The sequence below is a fragment of the Mus caroli genome, chromosome 2 (assembly GCF_900094665.2).
Source record: "Mus caroli chromosome 2, CAROLI_EIJ_v1.1, whole genome shotgun sequence".
Taxonomy (NCBI): Eukaryota; Metazoa; Chordata; class Mammalia; order Rodentia; family Muridae; genus Mus; species Mus caroli.
Window position 1 is genome coordinate 62,432,620 of NC_034571.1, and position 20,730 is coordinate 62,453,349.

Genomic DNA, 20,730 nt, shown 5'->3' on the forward strand with positions numbered 1-20,730 from the left:
TGTGTGTGTGTGTGTGTGTCTGTGTGTGTGTGTTTGTGTGTGTATGTATGGGTATGTTTGTGTGTGTGTGTACATGTGTGTACATGTCTGTGTATGTTTGTGTGTGTTTGTGTGCATGTGTGTACAGGTCTCTGTGTGTGATTGTGTGTGTGTGCATACGCGCGTGCGTGAGCACATGCATACGTGTGTGTGTGTGTGTGCTGCTAAAGTTTCAGAGTTTAGAGATGTACATGTGACAGTGTATGCATGGAACATACAACAGAGAACAACTGTGCTTCAGTCTTCTCATTCCACCTTGTTTAACGCCAGGGCCAAGAAGTGGGAGTAAGTGGGTAGGGGAGCAGGGCTGGGGGAGGGTATAGGGAACTTTCAGGATAGCATTTGAAATGTAAATAATAAGAAATAAGAAATAAGAAAATATCTAATAAAAAAGGGGGAAAAGACAAGGTCTTGTAGTTCTTCATTTCATACACCAGACTAGCTGACCCCCAAGCTTCAGCAATGCTCCTGGCTAGTCATTGTCCAGCCAATGTAGAAACAGAGGAATTACAGACACATAACTATTGTGGACTGCTTTACATCAGTCCTGGGCATTTGGACTTCAGTTTTCATGCTTTTGCAGGAAGGGCTTTACTCACAGAGCTATCTCCTTGGTCCTTAAGATCTTGAAATAGTCAGGATTATTTTATTTGTGACATAACTGTGTGTGTGTGTGTGTGTGTGTGTGTGTGTGTGTGTGTGTGTGTGCGTGTGTGCTTTGTCCAAGGTCAATCAGAAACCAGAAACTAAAATTTGTCTCGAGGTTAGTCTCACACCTAAAAGCAAGTTTATATCCTCCATAAAATACTGCCTAAAATTTTCATTGAGATTGGTTCCATGTTTCACGATGCTAAAATTGGCTTAGAGATATTTTTCTCTTTTTTTTTTTTTGGTTTATTCTTTTTGCAACACTTTATTTTCTGTTGTGTGCTATTTGCATTATATCACATGAAGACTGTGAGAAATATTTAATATTTGTTAGTAGTATATAACTTATAACTACCTGTTTTATAATTACCTTTTTAAAATTACTGAAAAGCTGCATAAAGGCTTGTCAATCCCAACTGATCAGCCATCCACTGACTTATATCAGCTTAAGGCATTTACCATTCCCCTGGGCCAAATCTCACCCCATAAAGAACAGAGAGCTGAGTCTAATTGGAAATAAATTTCAGACTTATATTATGTGGGATAGACACTTTATTCTCCACAAGTAACTTGTCATGGAAGTACACAGGATTTCAGGAATGTTTCTGTGTCTATACAGATTTAAAAGTAAAGGTAAATAGAAATGTCTAAGCCTATCTAACTTCTCCCTTCAAATAATTTAAAACCCAAGTCATGCTCTTCAAAGGTTTGTTTTATTTTTTTTTTAAGTGTATACCAGTCTGAAACACCAAAGGCCACAAAATGCCACAGAAGTAAGAGTGCATGCCTGACCTTTGAGACAGTCTAGTCTGGCTACACTCACTCTGACCTGTACAGTTCAGTCCTTTTTACAACTGCTTTAGAATTTCTTTACGTGTCGTGCTTTTAAGTAACTACCCAATGGCAGAAAGAGTTCCCCCAACCAATCAGTGCTACCTGCGGTGAAAAAGCAGAATAGTACTCTCTCAGCATGATGACTTCAAAGATAAAAATGAAAACATAAAACAGATAAACACCACCTGAGGGTGAATGTGGTATTAAATACTAAGTCAGAGCGCCCTGCACTCCAGTTTGTATTTTACATGTAGAAGAAATTCACTGACAACCATTTTCCTTGTCAAAACAGACCCTTTGTATTGGTGCTGTAATTAAACACATGACATGATGTATTCTTGAGAAACTATAGCTTCTCTGTAGTCTGTCTGTAATTAATTTTCTTCGTTGTAATCTTTGAACACCGACTCTTCTTTCTGATTCCCATTTAAGTTCTGTAAAGCTTGCCCATCAACTTGAGAATTATCTCTGTGCATATGAAGAGGTACACTGAGGAATAATGGCATGGAGATAGCTGTGGTACTATTTGATTTTTGCTTGAAAGGGGGTCATGTAAAAAGACACCACACTTGGATAACAGAAAACATGCAGGCTTCTGTGCCTGACTGACTAGGTGTGTGACTGTATGTATGTAAATGTGCATGCCTCTGTGTGTATGAATATGTGTGTGCTTGGGGGGCAGTGCACATGTGTATGCGTTTTCTATTGGGATTTAAGCATTGGAACCACAGCAATATGTGTGGAAAAACCCAAAATACTTTCATTTTGAAGGGGACAATTTTCAGCTCAAGTGAAACTAAAAATAAAGGGGTTAAGAAAAAGAAGACAGGATTTGGAAAGAAACAGAAAGTTGTTCATGACAAGAATTAAAAACTATTTTTCGTAAGTACTACAACTTTGTCCACTTCTTGCTAAAATGACAGTGGGTCCTAGTCATATCAAGATGTTTTATTTGAATTGAATCATAACTGTATAAATATTCTACGCAACACCTCCATAGACCACCCCTGCTGATCTCCTGCTGACTTTGCCCCTCCCTTCATCTCCCAACAAGAACTGTTGCATTCAGCAGTCCCAGGGAGTTTCCCAACCTACTCCATCCTGCTAAGACCACACAACACACCTGCTAAGTAGGAGTCAGGATTTCTCTATCATTTCACAACAAGATCATTAAAATAAGACAACATCTTTTGAGCATTATTATTAAACTGTGCTAAAAAATGTTGTTAAATAGGAAATGTTTATTTAACATGTGTTTGAAGAAAATGCAGAGTTCTTTACATTTCCTGGTGCTTTCTCTTATTCAGTGACCAAAAACTAGGGGCATGTTGAGAAAAACACAATTGTCCCCTTCTTCCTTCTATGACTGCTAGTAACTTGTTAGTGAGGGATGTTAAAACTAATAGACTATAAGGATTAACCTTGTGTCTGTTCATAATATGTATTCTGTGGGATGACAATACTAAAATTATTTTGTAAGCCAATATATTTACTTATAGTTACTGTGGAAATTCTTGGAGTCCTTGTGTTGTGACATATTATCACACATCAACATGCTAATTGGGTAAAATCAGGAAAGAATAGACACTATATTCAGGGTCTCCAGGACCTTAACAGATCATAGAACCTGACCTGTACAATGTTCCTTCAAGACAAAAAAGACAATTATGTAATATATTGCTGTGGACTCATAGTTCAGTCACCATACTAACAGTGGCATGATGCTCATGCTGTGAATTAATTCACATTGTGGACCAGAGTAGGAACATATTTTTAGTGAGAATCCTTTAGGAAGGCAATAGGTTGGGCAGTGTCTAGAGCTCAGCTTGCAGTGGAAGACAGCAGGCCTTCCCCCCACATAGAGGGTTGCCTCCATCTGGAAGAAGTATTTCTTTAGTTAGGGCAAGTTTCTTTTGTTTGCAGTTCCCTGGGATCCAGTTCTCACTGCAAAGGAGGTCATTCAACATTGACACATGCACGGTTCTGGGAAGTTAGTGTGAGCTTTGTGTCATTTCTAAACGCCAAACAAATAAGGGCATCACTGGCTGATCAAAGTTCAGCCCCAGTCTAAAGCCCAGGACATGGGGTTCTCATGTCCAGGTTTGTGTCTGTGAGATTATAGCATTTCACAGATGGCAGCTTGGGATTCCTATACCAAACTTACAAGAATTCCCTAATTGGGAAACTGACTTCTTTCTACTCTCTTATCTATGGCCTTCCCTCCACATATACAGTTTCATATTTATACCATATTTTAATTCATATCCAGATTAAGTGGAATCTCAAGGAAGATGGTATGTTTATCTACTATCCATGGTCATATTATTTCAGTGCAGTAGAGTGTCGGGCACGTAGATGCTACTAACTTAACTACTCTATGTGATCAGTGAAACTTGTGTCTCCATAGTGCAAGTATATTTAACTGTGTTTTGCAAGTTGGATTATTGCTTTAGCATTTATATTCCTTAGTTTTCCCTTCTCAATATATGCTCTTCTAGAAACTTTAATAAGGCTGTCCATATAGTTGAATAGTTTCTCTATAATCAAGGTTTCTTCCTGCTCCTGGGTGGGTAGGTCTTATCTACCATCCATTTTCTCCAAAACAAAGTGAATGGATACTTAATGCCTGTCATAGAGTCCTGATATTTCCATAAGTATACATTCCTGGAATTGTATATAACTGGGCATGAGGCAGGCTTCTTTCATCCAGCATTGTTTACCTGAGATGGTTCACTATACTTGGTCACTTGTTCAGTATTATATCCCTAGATAAATGGTCCATAATTTCTCTGATTTCAAAGTATTAATTATCTTTTTTACTTGTTACTATATTTATTTATTAGGTCATATATTACATCCAGAGCACAGTTTCCTCTCCCTCCCTTAACCCTCTACTTCCCCCATCCATCCTTCACCTTCTCCCTCCACATCCACTCCTCCTCAGTTCCCTTCAGAAAAAGGCAGGCTTTCCAAGGATCTAGAACAACCATGGGATGTTTGCATCATTGTTGCAAGAAGATTAGGCAGTCTCTTCATATTAAGGCTGGCTGAGGCAATCCAGGGTGAGGACATGGGTCCCCTAAGCAGACATAGGCATCAGAAACAGCCCTGCTCCCTCATTAAGAGTCCCACAAAAAACACCAAGCTATACAACTGTAATGTTTATACATAGAGCCAAAGACAGACCCATGCAGGAAACCTGATTGTCATTTCAGTCTCTATGAGACCCTATGGCCCAGGTTTGTTGATGTTGTGGGTTTCCTTGCAGTGTCCTTGACCCTTTTGGCTCCTAAAATCATTCCTCCTCCTCCTCTTCAGCAGGATTCCCTGAACTCTGCCTAATGTTTGGCTGTGGGTCTGCATCTGTTTACATCAGTTGCTGTCTTGAGTTAAGTACTGACCTATGAGGATAGCAGAATACCATTAGGCTTTAGGCATCATTTCACTAACTTCTTTTCTCTAGTTGTGTTTGGCTCTATCCTAGGCCTCTGGGCAATCCAGCCTCTGGTTTTTATTTATTTTTTTTTTAAAGATTTATTTATTTACTATATGTAAGTACACTGTAGCTGTCTTCAGACACTCCAGAAGAGGGCGCCAGGTCTCGTAACGGATGGTTGTGAGCCACCATGTGGTTGCTGGGATTTGAACTCTGGACCTTCGGAAGAGCAGTCGAGTGCTCTTACCCACTGAGCCATCTCACCAGCCTGGTTTTTATTCTTACAAAACTCAGGGGTGAGCTCCCTTTGGTGACATGGGTCTCAGGCTGGACCTGTCATTAGTTAGCCCCTCCCATAACTTCTGTGCCTCCTTTATCCCAGCATATCATGCTGGCAGGACACATTGTACGATGAAGGTTTAGGGGCTGGGTTGATATTCCAGTCTCTTTACTGGAAGTCTTGTCTGGTTATAGGAGATGGCCAGTTCAGGTTAACTAATGTCCACCTAGTAGATTCCTGGAGACAACTGGAATTGTGTGGCAATTAGAGGGCAAGGTACAATCCAACCTGGAATGGTGACTCCCAGGAATCTATGAGGGTACAATAGAAACTCCCAGGAATCTATTAGGAAACCTAGCTAGTTGTCTTTTAAAAATTAGTTTTAACTATGTGGATGTGAGTACAGCATTTTCCAAGGCCAAAGGTAGCAGATACCTGGAACTGGAGGTACAGATGGTTGTGAGCCCCTGATGTGGGTGCTGGCACTCAAACTCAGATCATCTGAAAGAGCAAGCAGTACATGCTCTTAACAGCTGAGCCATCCCTCCAGTCCATACTGGTTGTCTTTTGTCAAGAGATTTTAGCCTACAAAGATAAAACATAAGACTGTAGAGCACTGAGTATCTTAGAAAATTCTTCAGGGACCACAGCCAAAGCTAGGCCACCAGGAACTGAGATAGACTCTCCCACAGAATCTCAGTTCTGTTCTAATAACTAAGCAACTGCTTGGACACAAGGAATCAGGGACTACATGGAGGAGTGCAGGTCTGAAGGTGAGACAGGACAGCATACCAGCATTTACCTGAGTCAATGTAATTTTTTAAGGTCTAGAAAGAAACATTGTTCTAGATTATGAAAGTTATAAAATAAAAAAAAACCTTGATATCCCAAATTCAATATATTGTGTTTAATTAAGTATAACAGCCAGAACAATCAATTGATAGCAATTAGAAAACACTTAGAGATGTTTCAGTAGTCAGTGGATATTTGTCTATATTTGATAATTATTGCTAACTTCATCAAGCATAAAAAGGGCTGTGGAGGATCATGTTGGATAGATATATTGGTACTGGTGAATACTGAGACATTCCCGAACACATTCATTTTATTGTGAAGTGACTCATCAAGGGGGAGGGGGGTGATGAAAGAAAATCAGAATAGAATAAACAACTAAGAAAAAAAGTTTGAATTTTTCATCCAATTGATTGTACTATGGGTGCTCCATTATGCCAAGCTTTGTATTTTGTTGTGCATTTGAAAATTCTCACATAAATAGTTTTTATACTATATATATATGTGCATATATATATGTGTGTGTGTGTGTGTGTGTGTGTACATATATATGTAGATAGATAGATAGATAGATAGATAGATAGGCAGATAGACAAATAGATAGACAGGTAGACAGACAGACAGACAGGTAGACAGACAGACAGAGAGACAGACAGACAGACAGATAAGCATGTCCAAGAAACAGAGAAAAATAAAACAAAAAAAACTAGGAGTGGACAAAGCAATCTCATTGTGTGCCTTTCTCCCCCTTACAATTTAATTACCTTTGTAATTTTGGATTGGTAATTGGGAAAATCTGAGTCGTGCCTGTCCCCCCCCCCCCAGAAAATAAGATTAAGAGAACAAACAAAAGGAATTTTACTTTTCATGTTTTTTTTCATTATTACTTTATTTAGTACATATTCATATGCAGTTCAGTTTTATCGCTAATGACTATATTAAAGCATTATACAAAATTCTTTGAGTTAATCATGATTAGCCTTTTACCCCCTAAATTAGTTATGTTTCTCTGAAGTATAAGCAGCCCTGAAATATGATAGGACAGATACATGGTCTGAAAGAAATGACTTCATACAAAATGCCATCTGGCTACAGTGACTGTGCCAGGAAAAAAAAAAGAAACAAAATAAAACAAAACAAACAAACAAAAAGAACAAAGTAAAACAGAAACCACAGGTCAGACAAGACACAAAAACCTGAGGATAGGATAAGACAGTGTGCTGCAGATTTGCCATGTATCAAAGTATAAAAGATATATAGGTAGATAAGTCCTTTATATTCCCCCATCTCTCTCTCTCTCTCTCTCTCTCTCTCTCTCTCTCTCTCTCTCTCACACACACACACACACACACACACACACACACACACAGAGATACACACATAAACAAACACGTATACACACATCCACACACACTCCAGAAAGACAAACAACACACCCACTTCCACACATGTATAGTTGATTCAATTGTCTCTTTCACTGTTACAACACTCAATTATTTCTGTTGAGGGTATGATTCTCTGCTAGCTGGGCTACAGTGTTCTTTAGCAGTGGATGTCTGCACCTATTCTCAAGCTTTTTTCTCCTTCTCCTTCTTACCTAGCTCTCTTTTTCAAAAGAGATTAAAGAATAACATAACCAGCTGGGTGGTGGTTGCACACACCTTTAATCCCAGCACTTGGGAGGCAGAGGCAGGAGGATTTCTGAGTTCAAAGCCAGCCTGGTCTACAGAGTGAGTTCCAGGACAGCTAGGGCTACAGAGAGAAACCCTGTCTCGAAACAAAACAAAAAGCAAACAAGTAATAAAGTAACCAGAACTAGGAAGTAATGGGTAAGCTAAAAGCAAGTTGGTGAGTAGCCAAAGAGATTAAAACTCTTAAGATGGTGTTGTCTCCATCCTTCTGTAGGAGTGCTCTGGTGGGGGCAGTTCAAGACAGAACATAGATACTAAAGGTTACTTCTGAAAGGTGTTCTATGGCAATTATTTCACAATGTGCTACAATGGCTGCTGCTCACCAGTCTACTTGTGATTGTCCTTGCAACCTCAGTCTGTTGCTGTATTATTCTCTCATATCTGGCTGTGTCTGTAGACTGCAAGCACTCACGTACAGAATTGAATTGTAGGTGTAGCTTCCAATTTTTGTTTGTGGCCACTGCATTAGTCTCTAAGACACTAAAGCACGGTGAGGATTCTCTGCTGTTGGTAATGCTTCACTAGCCAGTAACACTACCATACATCTGCCCGTTGCAGCCAGTGTCATTTTGGTCCCTTAGGGCGTAGTGTGCCTGTGTACTATAATCATATACTCTATAATTGTCTTCTACTACCAAATCCCTTCCCTCAATCACTGAACCAATAGCCAAAGTAAATTAGATGATGACTCTGTAACACTGGTAGTGTGAACAGGGCCAGGGGTCAGAATCAAGCAAGCTGCGTCTTTTGCACTTGTGACAAGCACTTGTGCATGGGACACTCTATGGTGCTTCTTAAGATAAATGAAGAAAATCATAACAAGTATGGTGACTGTAAATTCCAGACTCTCAGATGTGCTGGTGAGATGGGTTTATGTCTATACTGATCCACTGGGTTTTGTCTAATCACCTTTAAAATTAAGCCTGGAAAGCTGTCACTCCCTGTATTTTATAAACAATATACTTGTGAAGCTGCATCATGTATATTTCGCAGAATGGCAGTCATAAATGAAAACATGGTTTAAGTGACATATTATGGACTTAAACTGAATCACTCTGCTTACACTAAGTCTCCAGGGCCCCTGCTTCCTCATAGTCAGCAAGCAATTGCCTTATGCTTTTACTGCATCTGCAGTGAAGTTTGTGTTTGCAAACTTACAAGTCTGGGGGAGGTGGGAAGAAAGGAGGACAAATACTCCCGGGTTTCCCTGGTATAATGGCTACTGAGGCTCACTGGGCAAGACTAAACCCATCATCCAATAACATCCATGCCAGATTCTAAACAGACTTTCAGACTAAATAGATAAATACATAAATATTTAGAAAGAAACATTGGATTTATGACATTCTTTGATTTTATTGTGTATTTTCTTAATTTGTTAAGGAACAGAATAGACTAGTATTTTAAGCTGATAAGGAAAACAAAAACAAACAAACAAAAAAACCCACACGGCCTTACTTGTACTTCCAGGGTATTTCTAGAATAGCATTTTGAAAGTCAGTAAGAAGAAAGTAGCACCAATAGAGGAGCCTAGTTCCAGCCTTGCCATTGATTAACTGTTTAAACTTGGACACATTACTTTTCTGGCCTCTGATTTCCTGTTCAAATAATTCAAGTCCAACATGCTTTGGTAATATACTTTTTAGCTCTATTGATCTGTCTACGGTAAGGGAAAGATGCTGTACTCAGCTAATAGCTCCACAAATCTAAATTTCTCATTGAGACCTAAATGATAAGAGCTAAAGGCATGACTATGTGGTTAGAAGTACTGGCTGCCCTTCCAGAGGACACAGGTTTAATTCCCAGCAACCACATGGTTACTTACAACTCTGTTACTCTAGGGATCTGGTGCCCTCTTTGGGCCTCTGCAGGTACTGTAATGTATAAACATACACAGATGTTGTAATGTGTAAACATACATAGAGGCACCCATATACACACAAATAATTATCAATATTTTAAAGACGCAAACTTTTAGAAGTATGGAATTCCAATCATTCTGCTGCTGCTGCTGTGTGTGTGTGTGTGTGTGTGTGTGTGTGAGAGAGAGAGAGAGAGAGAGAGAGAGAGAGAGAGAGAGAGAGAAAGAGAGAGATACTCATTATAGCCCATGACATATCATTGAGATAAAGAGAGATGAGGGCTCTAACTTAAACTGGTCAGTGTATGTAGCATTAGCACTAAGAACAGTTAGTTTGCAAACTAAATATTTGCAGATCACAATTGGCACTATGCTTGATATGAGATACCTGATTTTCTATGATTACAGAATTAATATACATTATATTTGTAATCGACCCAAAATAGATACACATCAAGAAAGGATTTGTCTGAGTATCCTTAAAATTATTCATTCATAGTAAGTTTTTAGTTAATTGAGAGACTATCACTTTTTCCTATATTGTTATAACTTAATTTAATCCACAAATTATGCATTAAGCAGTCATTGTACACTTACACTGACACACAAACAAGGGGCAGATGGACTATACTACCTCAGATCAGCTTCCCTCCTACTTATATGGATGCATATCAAGTAACCTTGCAGTCCCAATACACTAAAATCTCTGCTGTCTTTTTTTTTTTTTGCAAGTTTTTGAAGGACACACAAGCTTTCATTGAGCCATCTGTGTATAAGTGATGTCTCATTCCCCAGATCCAGACACAAAAGTCGCCTGCTGCCATTGTTGATCAAAAGACATAATTTAACTAGCATACAAATCAGGAAAAAGTGAACTCGTCCCTGTGTGTGGCTAATACCGCCATCCCACACTCCCTTGATGTCAAACCCCAAAGACCCTACCAGGACAAGTGCACACTATATGAAGCTGGATGAAAGAGACCTGTATTTGGAATTGTCTGTCACACCAAAGGGGGGAAAATATTCATTCTAAGATTAAATGATAAATTAGAATATTCTTTATCAAAACTGAAATTGCCAAGAGTCTGTATAAAATGATGTTCCAAATAACATCTCTTTAGGTAAGTTCTTTTGATCTAGGCAGTATGCTGTGAGGTGAGCCAAGCACTGATAAAATATTTACCTGACTCTGGAAGACTTTTTTCCCGTAGAATAAGCTGACCTCACTTCTACTTCAGTGAATTCTGCTTAAGGCTGTCACCTCAGCTGTTGCCTCTGAATGGGGGAAGGTGTCTTATCTTCAGAACATTGTTTCATCCTCAAAACATCCCAGGCCCCAGGGTTTTCCTTGCAACACGGTTTTCTATACAGGTCTGTATCCACTACTAGCAACAGCAGACTACCTGTGTTCTCCATGTCTATTCTCACTGAAGGCTTTGAAACACAAACATTTTGTTCTCTAATGACTTTTGGTTTTAGACTATCAATTGCTGTCTAAAGTTCTGAAAAACTATATCAAAGCCTTTTGTTTATTTTACTTCTGGTTTAATTTTTCTTTCATCAAGAACAAAATGTTTTCCTAGTTAGGTTTCTATTATACAAGATAGAAGTCACAAATTAGTAGCTTTGGGCCAGATATATGTCACAAATATTCTTTTTACATTGTATAGTATCAGCAAAATAATTGGATTGATTTTAATTAATTAATTCTAAATGGTAGCATTTAAAGTAGTAAAGGTATTCCATGCAAATCTCTAATTGTTGCATTTCCTCCAGTATGTTCCAATCCTCTCATACAAAAGCTTTAAGAACAAAAATCTCATCTCTCTCATTTCTATTGCATACAGCCTGGTCTCTGTTGGCTTTTGAACCTTGAACCTCGTTTTAAACAGATAGGGCCCACATACCACAAATTAATATTTTAAGAGAATCTATGTATGCCTGAGTGAGCATGTTTTTATAAAGATATTCATCTGTGTGCATGGAGGCCACAGGTAGACCTGGTACACATTCCATGGATGCCCTCTCCTTCACCTTTACAGATAGCTATCTCTTACTACACCCATAGCTCACCACATGGCTAGGCTGTCTGGTCAATAAGCACTGGGCAACTGCTTTCTCTACCTTCCATGCACCAGGGTTATAAATGTGTGCGAGACCACGCTCAGCTTTATGGGTGCCATGGAATCTAAACTTGGTCCTTATACTTGTGCTGCAAGCAATTTTCTGACCAAGCCATCTACCAGGCACCTGCAAATGAGTATTTTATTTTTATCATTTCATAAGATTCTACATATGTTGAGCAATGTCTGAGCACACTTGAAATTTGACCTAACTATCCAAATTTTATTTGTAAAGGCATCTCCAAATTGACTTTTTTCATTCCAATCCTCTCCCTGATAAACATTAATTTAGAACTCTGAGTGAGAGCTAAAATGTGAACTGAAAATACAAATGGGTTCTTAGAGTGCTTATAATCCAGTTGTAAAGACAGTCATCTGAAAGACCATTGGTAATAATTTACTGGTGCTGTTTAAATAGCACACATCATGATCAGCTCTCTACTTTCTTGATACTGCAGCTTCATGTATGTAGTGAACTACTGAACCAGTTCTGATTAAACTGTCAATTTTCTCCACCTTCTGGAGATGGACTGAATGCAGAGGATGCTTTGTGAATATTATCTTCTGTTATTCCACCCTGTGCATATTTTGACAATAATACCTACCAACGTGGGAGTCCTGTCCAGATTAAATTCATGTACATCTTCCGAATAATGTTTGGCAGATGATGGTGTAAAACATGTTAGCTTTTATTACTAATACATTTCTGCTTTGTTCTCACTGACAACATTGTTATCACAGTTGGACATTCCCTACTTGAAACCTTGTCCTTTGGTTTTCCTTTCCTGACATCACACTATTGATTGGCATAGTTCTTCTCTTCTAGTTCCTTCTCATGTTAGACTTGTAAATGCCTGAGTGTTGTGGGGTTCCATACTTGGCCTTCTATTTTCTATCTACTCCTTCACTATAATAATTGTATCCTGTCCATGGCTTTAGAGGTTACTGCTGCTCTCATGACTGTTCTATTGATATTCCTTTCTTGACCACAAACGTTCATAGCCAAAAGTGTCTGCTTGCTGTGTCTACCAGGCATCTCAAACTCAGATTCCTTATTTCCTTCATATATTTATTCCTCCCCTTTAAACTCTTTTATTTGAGTTTTCTTTTTTCCCCACAAAATAACGGCATGGTTTTCTTTTAAGCTACATATCACCTAGTGCTTTTCTGATAACTGACAGGTTGCCATGGGCACCACACAGTGCTGGTGTAAGACAAATAGTCTCAAGGCAGACTCGGTGAGCCTCAAATTAGATAGCCATCCCTTTCCACCAACTCCCTCATGTTATACCCTGCTCCTGAAATTATATAAAGGGAATGGTAGTGGTGGCTGCAGATTTTTCACAATCAAAAGCTTCGGGGGGCGAGTGGATTTTCATATCACCCAAACTCTATCAACTCTAAACTATATCTTAATTTGTATTCAAGCACAATGCAAAAGAGTGTGTCGGACATGCAAGAGATGCTGGTTTAATCCACTGCTAAGCACACCTCAAGCAAGAAGCTCTGGTTCAAATCCCGTTGCTGCCTATAAGCAAACCACAAGCAAATGCACATCAGACACAGCTTACAAGCGGCATGCTTTGTCCATGTTCTTTAGAGTGATTCATATTACATTTCTGATTGCACTTTTGGGCTAGTGGCAGTCCAACATAATACTGATCTTTCAGTAAGCCTCACACCTCTCCATCTGGGAACCAGCACTTAGTGTCTTCTCTAATGCCATCCTATCAGAGAAACCAAGGAACTGTTCTCAACTGGTGCTCCACCACTTGGAGATTACCTAGGACAAGAGCAGGAGGGGAACACAACCCCAAACCATTTTCTTCTAAGATACTGCATAATTCTTTTCTGAGTGGCTCAAACAAGCAGTTGCTGTTTTGGTTGCTATTGTCACCACTTTCCTCCTTAAGAATGCAAGTTCTGCAGGAAGACTGGCTCCCTAGTTTGTATTGCCATTGTGATCCCAACATCTATGAAGTTAACTAAATTTGACATCTGGTGAGAAGGTAGGAAATGTGTGAGCTAACTAATGCTTTTAACAGGCAAAATGTTGTATACCCTTTCACCACACAAGACTAAGACCATGATTATATATGAGAATGCCCTGAACAAATCAGGCATAGAAAGATTCGTGGATTTAATTCTTCATACAAATAATCATGGTGAAATTTTTAGTTATAAAGAAAAGATAAAACTAAACTACATTAAATCTTTCTTGGCTTTTTAAAGGGAAAATGAGTTAGCTACATTAGCAGTGAGGGAGGAATTCAAATGTCTTTTTTTTTTAAGATTTTATTTATTTATTATATTTAAGTACACTGTAGCTGTCCTCAGACACTCCAGAAGAGGGCGCCAGATCTTGTTACGGATGGTTGTGAGCCACCATGTGGTTGCTGGGATTTGAACTCTGGACCTCTGGAAGAGCAGTCGGGTGCTCTTACCCACTGAGCCATCTCACCAGCCCTCAAACGTCTTTTAATCTAAGTTGATTGCTCAAATATCTTGGAGATTTTATTTTTTTCTAATTTTAACAAGGATTAATTACATATTTATTGGGTATACTGTGATATTCCACTCAGTCATACAGTTTAATCAAGAAGATTAACATTTTCAATTCCCTCCTATCCTTATCTTTGTCATTTTTTCCTATAGTGTTTTTTTTTTGTTGTTGTTGTTTTGCTTGTTTTTTGTTTTTGGAAATGTCTTTCTGTGTGTGCCAGTCAGAATACCGATCCTTCATTCACAGCTTTGCAGTGGCTGGGATTACAGATGCAAGTCACTCAGCTGAGCTTCTGTCTCATCCCTAGATGGTTGAAAACTTTGTGCTCCTCCCTTCTAGGTCTTCATAAAATAATAAACTTCTACCTAACTGGGTGTAAGTGTACCAAATAGCCAGTCTCCTTTAATCAATATCCCCAAAGCTCACTTCCCAACTTCTGTTAATTACTGTTCAGCATTCAGGGTGAGTAGTTTTGTAGCATGCATAGATGAAGAGGAGATGACAGCAGTTTGTATTCTAGGCTAGGCTTACTTCTTTGCATGAGCTCCAACAGTTATGTTCCTGTTGCTACAAATGACAGAATTTGATGTTTTAATTAATGATTTTCTCTAAATGCTATTCTAAAAAAAAAAAAAATGTTTTTTTGTTCTTTCTTGACTACCTGACGGATCCCTATTTTGACTTCAGATCCTACCTGTTGAGAATATTCACACAAAAACATGAGAGCCTAGGTATCTCTTACACAGTCATTCCTTTTTGATAAATATCAAAAAAATGGAGGAACTAGAAATTTACTTGTTTTTAGGCTTTCAAGGACCCTTCTTGCTATTCTCCATAGTGGCTCTACTAATTTCATTTTTATCAACTAAATATAAGAATTATTTCTTCTCACGTCTTCATTAATATTTATTGTTGCTTTTATCATGCCAATAGTCGTTCTGACTGGTATAAGCTATCTCATTATAGTTTTGTTTACATTTCCCTAATGGCTAAATACATTGAGCATATTTTGCATGTATTTATTATCGCTTTGTATTCTGTATTTTGAGACATATCTATTCAGATAATTTATTTACCCATCCTAATTGGATTACTGATTTATGTTTAATTGATTTTTATATATTCTAAGTACTAGTAATAATAAATGAAGTATTATATATGTCTGTATGTATAGGTATAGGTATATGTATGCATTACATGTGTCTCTTTATTCCTTTGATAATTTCCTTTTGTGTAGGGACTTATACCAGGAATGCAGTTATAGTTCAATATGCAACAATTAATAAATATGAGACTTCACATCAATGCAATAAGGGACAAAATCATCTGATCTTCTAAATATCTACAGAAAAGTATATGATGGACAGACATCAACATGTCTTCATGATAAAAATCCTTGAACAAAATAAGTATACAAAAGTCATATCATGACCAAAGAAAGGCAATCTATAAGTCTTACAAGCATCTACCACACTGAATAGGGACAACCTGAATGCAGTTCTCTAAGATATGTGTACATATAGATATATCATATTCAATATAATACAGGAACCTTTTTACCAAGTTCAGTTAAGAAAGAGAATGAAATAAAAGGCTTACAAAGAAAAAGGAAAAGGAGAATTATCCCTTTTCTCTTCTTTCTTCTTTCTTTCTTTCTTTTTCTTTTTTTTTTTTCTTTGTTGGTTTTTTGAGACAGGGTTTCTCTGTGTAGCCCTGGCTGTCCTGGAACTCACTCTATAGACCAGGCTGGCCTCGAACTCAGAAATCCACCTGCCTCTGCCTCCCAAGTGCTGGGATTAAAGGCGTGTACCACCACACCTGGCTAATTATCCCTTTTCTTGAATGATGTGATTTGTATGTAGAGGAAAATCTAAAGGCTACAAAAGACTACTAGAACTAATTAAGGAATTATTTAAAATTGCAGTCTATGAAGACAACACACAAAAATCAGCAGCATTTTAACCTATGAACAGTTTTGTTGGGAAAGAGTTATGAAAACAATCCCATTCTCAATAGCTACAAAAATAAAATAATTAAAATATTTAACAATAATTGTAACCAATGCTGTTACCATAGAAAAATAATGATCAACACACACACACAAGCACGTGTATATGCACAAGCACACACACATTCATAAGCTTGAAGACTAAATACTGTCAAAAATGTACCTGCATTTGACTGATTTTGTAAACTTAACACAAACCTAGCCATATCTTTGAAATATAAGTTGGAAAAAAATGCTTCCATAACATTGACCTATAGGTGAGGGTAAGGGGCATTTTCCTAATCAGTGATTGATGTGTGAGATCCCAGACCATTGACTGGTGGTCCTGGGTTCTATAAGTAATTAGGATGAGCAAGCAATGAAGTGCAAACCAATGAGCAACATTCTCCCATGGTCTCTGCTTCAGCTCCTGGCCCAGGTTCCTGCCTTGTGTTCCTGCTTTGGCAGGACACAGTTAAATATGACCCAGAATATATAAGCCAAATAAAACCATTCCTCACAAATTGATTTTGTTCCTAGTGTTTTATCAAACCAATAGAAACCCTAAGTATGACAGTACCCAAAATGATTATTGATTCAGTATAATTCCCATTAAAATACGATAGATATTTTCCCACACAACTAGGAAATAAAAGAATAATTCTAAAATTGTTATGGATGCACCTCTAAAACACAAAGCAATCTGTAACAAAAGAACCAATCTGAGGTTATCATAATACCTGAGTCAAAAACATACTACAGATGCATAGGAAACAAAACAGTATTATACTGGCACAATAACCTGCACCATTTGAGAATGGTAGTGATTCCAGACCTAAATTAGCTGCATCTCAACAGAGCTAATGTACACTGGTGAAAGACCAGCCTTTACAGTGAGTGGTGCTAGGGAAACTAAAATCTACACTCAGAACAATAAAATCAAACCTGTATCATTCACCTTGTATCAAAATCAACTAATAATGGGTCAGTATACTAATATGTCATCTAGATTTGATTCCTGAAAGCAAAGGGAGGAAACACTTTTAACAACTAAAAGAAGTGGTGGTTTCTACACAATTATGCCCAAAGTGCAGGAAATCAATGTAAATACTGATAAATGGAACTTCTTCTGTCTCACTTGTCAACAATCATGATTATGACCAACATGACACTCATTGAGGTTGGTTTAGTATTCATGGCCCCATGCTTCATCTCCCCGATTTATGGGCCTTTCTGGCGTTGGAGATAATAGGCATCTTCTGGGCTCTTAGAGCAGCTTCTCATGTGAGATAGGAGAGTCAAGAGAACTACACTGAAAGCTAAGCAGTCTGTAGAGTGATTGCACTGAAACTTGAATTTACGTTGCTGCCCAATGCTACCCAGGACAGGAAAGGGGAAATGAAGAGTCATGTTCTCTAGATTTCCAAAGCATCCCATAGGCTCTTCCTCATATCTGTCCTGCTAACTGGGGATGTCAAGCACACATGTTTACTCTTCTTGACAGAATACATCCTTCCAATTGTTTTTTTTTTTTTTTTTACTCTTTTAAGGTTCATTGAAATGGAGCATTTCATATTTAAAATGCTTATTTAGAAGAGTATGGGAACATCAAAATAGTCTTGATCTGTAGGTTGATTATACTCCTGGCATTGATCTTACTGGCAATTTTTGTATGGTTCTATTGCTTATGGCAACCCATGCCCAAGCTCTTGTTTTGAAGCTGGCTTAGTTAGAGATTCTTTTTCTGTGAAGAGACACCATGACCACGACAATGCTTATTAGGAAAACATTGAATTGGTGCTACCTTACAGTTCAGAAGTTCAGTCCATTATCCTCAAGGAATCAGGGGGCATGGGAGCAGGCAGACAGACATGGTGTGTGGAGACATAGAACTGAGAGCAGGAGGCAGCAGGAAGAGAATGCCTCTCCCCTGGCTTGTTTGTCTGAGACCTCAAAGCCTACCTACAAAGCCACAAGGCCACACCTAACAGTGACTTTCCCTAGGGCTTTATGAGGGCCACTTTTATTCAAGCCACCATCTTTACCTAAATGTCTCTTTTATATGTAGACATGATGGATGTTTGTAATTGAACACTTGACAAGCAAGATAACTTAAAATCAAAAAGTAAGATAAAATAGCACAAAATGATTGGCTATCTGTGTACCTGGTTCTGATGAGTGTGTTTTTAGAGTCACTAGGAGTAGTTACTGTAAGGACAATTATTATACTGGATCCGTGTTGATATTTTTTGATGCTGGCTATCACTGGAATCTGCTGAATTTTAAATCACAAACCAGAAATGTTATGCCTAAAGCAATAATGTTACATGCGCTCAATAGTGTTGTTCCAGATGAAAGAGAACTCTCCCCTCCCCCCAACCCCAGCAGGAAACCAGTAAACGGAGTCATGATGTGTCTAGAAAAGGCTGTGAGGTGCCGTTCCCTGTACAATTGGAGATAAAATGTGCTCATTGATTTGGCTTACATCTTCTTCCGATAGAAAGCCCAGAAAACCCTGAGCCTGGAGACAGAGAGGAGGATGCTTCAAACTTATGTACTGAACTTATCTTCAAAGTGTTTTTTACCAGCTTTTATTCTGCCTGACAGTGACAGATCCCTGGGAATTTTCTTCTGTACTCCCAAACAGGAGTCTTCCTTGCCAGATTTTTTTGTACTGAGTCTTTATCTGAGCTTTAGCACCAGTCAACCTGATAGCCCTGTTGTACCACACAACTTAATTGCAACTAAATATTTATTAGCGAAGCTGAAAAAGTTCATTGTTGGAATATTTTTGTGTTTCATGCCCTCCTATACCACAGTGAGCACTCTTGCCCAATGGCTCCCTTTGGCTCTTGCTGCATTCTGATACTCCCTGCACCTTTAAGCAAAACTCCAAGGTTTATGGTGGACTACCTGCGAAGCGAAGTCAACCAGCTCGGGGGCTCAGGACAGGGTACCTGCTAAGTTGGCCACTGTGTCCTCGGCACCCTGATTCATTTTTCAGAATGCCTCCAGAATTTTTGTAGCAAAATCAGAAGAAACATAAGTGAATTACAATAATAGAACAGAAAACTTACTACTCTTAACAATATCCAATTCTTCTCCAGAAACTTTTCCTCAGGGGGAAAAAAGGTTATGTGGACAAGACATAACACTTAACAGTCTCATTATGAGTTCAGGGACAGAGTTCCATGGGCATTGTCGCCCATTGAGCACTAGTTCCACAAGAGTTGGGTTGTCAACATGGCTGATCATCTTCAGTAACCACAGATGTGTTGAAATTATTCTACCCTCGGCCACTGCCAATAAAATTAATAGTTAGTGTGTGGGCTTTGGGGAAATGTCTACTTACCCCCAAGAGAATGTTTCACAACTCCTGAAGGGAAAGTTCTCAGTGACTTATGGGTAAACGACATCTTCCTGGATGGGATTTAGTAGTGAAGAGTTCTCAATCCTTTTCTGAAAACTCATAATGATAAGCAGGAGGAAAGCTTTGCATTTCTATCTTTTGACCTTTCCTTTTCTAGGAAGGTATCTGAAGCATGACTAGAAGGAGTATATTAGTGTACATAGTGAATCAAATTTCCTGCAGATAATCTTGAAAGACTACGGTGAGCATCCCAGCCATCCTTGTTAAGATCTGAGAGCCTTTCAGAGAGAGCAAGGCTCCCTGGGTACAGAAACAAACGGCCTCCTTGTTTTAGCCTTCTTGCTTGTGGGGAGGACTTGTGATTTCTGCCAAACGTGCCTCCATTCAGTTATCTTGTTAGAAGTAGATTTTTTTCTGGTCTAAAGTGTGTAAATGGGGGCAGGGCATATTTTATGATTACCCTATGCCTCTCACTCTCTTTTCCCTAAGCGACCTATAGTTTCTTTGCTTAACTCAATAGTAAAGTTTTGCTGACACAGCCAAAGCTACCTTTTTGTGTGCTTGTGGTAGCTGTTTGGCTTTTCCCCCTTTTCCTTGTCTGACCTCAGCCACCACCACATGATCCAATTAGACTCATAGCCACAGCAGTGGAAAAGCAGATGCTTGTGTAAATGCACCCAGCAAACTGAATTGAATCGACCTAGTTCTGAAACCATTCATTCACTGGCAGGCGTAAGGACCTCCTCAGTCCTTTGAGAAGAAAAAGGAGGGGAAAGGTTGGCAAAAGAAAATAATAGCATCAGGCCAGTCAGTGATTGTTGGCTTGCCAAGTGTAATCTTTCTTTGGCAATCCACTTTGGAAGAAGAGTTTATTAACGTATTTGCTTGTTTTGTAGCAGTTGGGGGATCTTAAGGTGGAAGTATGGTGCTATTTAATTTATTCAGACAGATTGGAAGATGCCGAAGCTCCTAAATTCTGGAGTGGCCAAGACTCTCAAACCAGTATATCTTGGTCTGGATTCATTCTTATTTCCTGTCCTGAATGTTTGGCTCAGAGGACCTCTCACTGTGATATCCTCCTGACATCCCATACTCTGAAAATCCAACTGGACACCACACTGTCCACACTGCAAGGCAGTGCTTGTCACTGTCACACTATTATTGTG

General features: G+C 38.7%; 1 protein-coding gene across 4 annotated transcripts in view; it reads left to right on the forward strand.

The window, feature by feature from the left end:
* B3galt1 (beta-1,3-galactosyltransferase 1) overlaps positions 1-20,730 on the forward strand; it is a 550,921-nt gene that overhangs the window by 313,708 nt on the left and 216,483 nt on the right. The window lies entirely within an intron of this gene.